This window comes from Suncus etruscus, chromosome X (genome assembly GCF_024139225.1).
Source record: "Suncus etruscus isolate mSunEtr1 chromosome X, mSunEtr1.pri.cur, whole genome shotgun sequence".
Classification (NCBI taxonomy): Eukaryota; Metazoa; Chordata; class Mammalia; order Eulipotyphla; family Soricidae; genus Suncus; species Suncus etruscus.
This window is the reverse complement of record NC_064868.1, coordinates 93215059-93219049: the sequence shown is the minus strand read 5'-3', so window position 1 is coordinate 93219049 and position 3991 is coordinate 93215059. Positions and strand designations below refer to the sequence as shown.

General features: G+C 42.8%; 1 non-coding gene across 1 annotated transcript; it reads right to left on the bottom strand.

Annotated features, from left to right (window-relative positions):
- Nucleotides 1–2742: 2742 nt before the first annotated feature.
- LOC126000397 (U6 spliceosomal RNA) lies at nucleotides 2743–2850 on the bottom strand. The gene has a single exon (XR_007492729.1). It is a non-coding gene; the product is annotated as a U6 spliceosomal RNA (small nuclear RNA).
- Nucleotides 2851–3991: the final 1141 nt, after the last annotated feature.

The following is a 3991-nucleotide window of genomic DNA, read 5'->3' as shown; positions in this document are numbered from 1 at the left end:
ATCAAGGACTTCAGTCTGAAATTGGTTTAACTGAATGATAATGGAAAGTCCATCTCTACTCCAGTAGATGGACTCAAAAGATTCATCTTCTACAATTATCCTTAGTCTGAGGAGAAACGGAAGACCAAGAATTGCATTGTTTTCTGTCTTGTCAGCAGTTGGGTTTAGTTCTTGCTGTACAGGATGATCTACATGTTCCGAGTCTTCCTGTGTTTCTTCATCTATATCTGCATCTTCAGCGGTGGGCCATTCTGAAGTGCAGGGCTCGTTTTCAGAGCTGGACTCCTCTTCAGAGCCAGAATCTCCTTCCTCAATGGATTCTTCACCAGCTGGATCTACTTCATGCTCTTCCAGAGCATCAGGTGGTAATGTTTTTTCTTCAAAACCAGTATCTGGCTTCAAAGGTTTGCTGCCATTGTTATCCCACACCTCCTGGGTATCCTCAGGAGGATGTAGGAGTGAATGAGCAGGCTGCTCATTTGCTGGCTCTGCTTCACAGCAGGGGAGCCGCTCAGCTTGGTCCCCATACTCACTACTACTATCCAATGGACTCGCCATTGTGTTAGTCTAGACCAGGGGCATTTTTACCCTAAGGCTCAGCACAACATCCATGGCTTAAGCCTTGATGGTCCAGTGTCCAGCGGCTCAAGATTCTAGTTTCTGTTGTGGGGGCAACCAGTGGTTTAGGTCATCGCCTCTTTAGTTGTAAGACTTGACTTCATAAAGGGGCTCTCGGCCAGCCAGGACAGGAGGACCTGGCCAAGTGTGGAGGAGCTAAGGTGCCTCCATTTACTGAGTCTTCCTTTTGCACTTTGAACAAGTCTGCTTTGTGGCCACAGAGAGGCTTTTGAACTTAGACATAAATTAGCACTTCTCTATGACTTGTACAGCCGCAATAGGTTTTCATGCAGAATATTTCATTTTACCTCCCTCTCTTTTCCTTCACGTTAGACATTTCCTTCCTATATGTTTAGTGTTCTGTTCTCTTTCACTTCCCCAGCAACAAAGTGGTAGGCCCCTACAGAAAAATCACGATCATATTCTTTATTTTTGCCTTTGGAGATTTTTTTATTGCACTATGATGCATCCTTAAATTGCACATATGAGTGAGATCGTTTTGTATTGTATCCTTCCCTCTGGCTAATTTTACTTAGCATGGCTCTTGACAGATACGTCCATAGAGCAGCAAACACTATGCTTTTTGCTTTTGTTGAACAAGTAATAATCCATGCTGTAGAAAGACCACATTATCTTTGATCCACTCATCTGTTGTTGCACACGTGGGTTCTGTCCAGATTTGGGCTACTGTGGATAGTACTGCAAGAAACACAAAAGTAAAACTATTTTTCATCATTGTGTTCCTGGATTCTTGAGGTATATGCCAAAATGTAGAAAGGCAGTTCAAATGGAAACTTAATACCTAGTTTGCTGAGGAATGTCTGTATTGATTTGCAGAAAGACTGGATCAATATATTCACAACAGTAGTGTAGAAAGGTTTCTTTTCCACCACACTCACAACAACACTCTTTGCTTATATTCTTTTCATGGAACAGACAGGACCAATCCCAGGTCTCAGATAGAATAATTGAGATTACCCAGCACTGAGGTGAGAGAGTTATGAGAGAAGAGGTAGATTTGAAATGACAGGGAGAAAGGGGTGGGGGTCTTGTCACTTAGGACTTGGGGGAGTACAGTACCGCTAGACATCAATACTATAAACTTAAGAGAAAGGAAATAATAGAACCTCCAAAAGAGGCAGTTGGGTCAAGGATGGAGCTGAAACTGGACACATTGTTTCAAGGAATTGAACACTATTGAAGGAATTGGTATAATATCGGATGCCTGATAATTAATCATGAATTAGCTTTTAAATATTTAAAGAATTTTAGGTTCAAGTAAATAGAAAATAATAGTCTCCAGGTCTGCATTTGTTCAGCTCCACAGTCACACTCTATTCTTCAATGAGATGTAAAGCAAGACATGACAAATCATAGACACAATAGCCACACAGATGAAAGCTAGCAATCTCAGGAGGATAGAGTGAACCAAGGCCCACCCTGCCAAAGCAATGCCAGCTATACCTATAAACCATAATAACCATTTTGACAGTGGCCCAGCTTCGTCAATAATCCACAAGTCTTTGTGGCAATGCCTAACTGACCTAATCACTACTTATGCCAGTATTTGGGCTGATAGCACAAGTCATTATTGGAGTGAATGCAGGGAACCAACAAACCCCTACTTTCTCCTATTTCTAGTATCCCTGACATATGAAACCATGCCTTACAAAGGCCTTCAGATCACTAATTGTGATTGGACTTCACAAAAACTCTAAATTTTAAAATGTTTCTAGCCCTGTAGAAACACACCAATTTAGATGCAATATTTATTGAAAGCCACCTAATGTTCAGAAACAAAAGGTAACAAAATGATCAATATGTGCAACAAGAACTTAGTAAAATTTCTGATAATAAGTTTTTTTTTTTGTTTTGTTTTTGGGCCACACCCGGCGGTGCTCAGGGATTACTCCTGGCTGTCTGCTCAGAAATAGCTCCTGGCAGGCACGGGGGACCATATGGGTCATAGGGATTTGAACCAACCACCTTTGGTCCTGGATCAGCTGCTTGCAAGGCAAACACTGCTGTGCTATCTCTCTGGGCCCGACAATAACTTGATGACTCCTTTTGAGATAATAACTTTTACTTAATCAGTTATCACTGTATATTTTTATTTATCTTTCTCTTTTATTTCCTTTTCTCACGAATTTGCATGTCATCCTTTCACACAGGCCATGCTAAACTTCTCTGTATTGTTCCAATTTTGAGAATATATGCTGCCAAAGTGAGCACTCTATTTTCCTTTTTAAAGAATATTTTCACTTCCACTTATCTCCAAACAAATGTATAACCACAATTTCAACAATGTGATAATTTAAAGAAAGACTTTATATAGAATAATTTATATTTAAGAGAAAAAGTAGAATGATCATCTCTAGGAAAACTACCATCAAATTTAACCCATTGCGGCTTCTTCGGAGGAAACTGAGGACCTGAAGGGAGGCCTGTCCTGTGCTTCTCTGTCTTTTCTGAATTTTTGAAGCTATCCTCATAACCCTGGGAAGCAAATCCCCAAAAAACTGCATTCTGAAGCAACCCAGCGAGGAAATGAGTAAGTAAGAAATGGCTGACTGTGGGGATTGCCAGGTGAAGTGCTGATTGCTCCACCTGCATAGTCTCCGCCCTGCTGTGCATTTTCTGAGTAAAGAGAGGACCTGAAGGGTGCCCTGTCCTGTTCTTCTCTGTCTTTTCTGAATCCTTGACACTCTCCTCAGAGCACTGGAAAGCGAACCCCCAAAAAACTGCATTCTGAATCTACTCAGCAAGCAAGTGAGTGAGTAAGAAATGACTGACTTTACAAGCCCAGAAAGGGGAAGCCATTGAATTCTGCTGGAACTCAGACGCCAGCACCCTTATCTTCCTGTATTCTGTGCTGTTCTCCATTTTTGGCCTGATCTTATCCTGTGTGTGGCTCATCTGCAGACAGCTTGCCTTCCCTAGAACCTTCCCTGGAGGTGAGTTTACCAGCCCAGAAAGGGTAGAGCCGCTGAACTCTGCTGGAACTCAGACGCCAGCACCCCTATCTGCCTGTCTTCTGTGCTGTGCTCCATTTTTGGCCTGATTTTATCCTGTGTGTGGCTCATCTGCAGAGGGCTCGCCTTCCCTGGAGCCTTTCCTGTAGGTGAGCTTACATGCCCAGAAAGGGGAAGCCGCTGAACTCTGCTGGAACTCAGATGCCAACACCCCTATCTGCCTGTCTTCTGTGCTGTGCTCCATTTTAAGCCGATTTCATCGTGTGTGGCTCATCTGAGGACAGCTCACCTTTCCTGGAGCCTTCCCTGGAGGTGAGTTTATAAGACTAGAAAGGGTGGAGCCAGAGGAGCACGGCTGCTCCGCTTTGCTTCCTGGTGGTGCACATCATTTAGCCAATGAA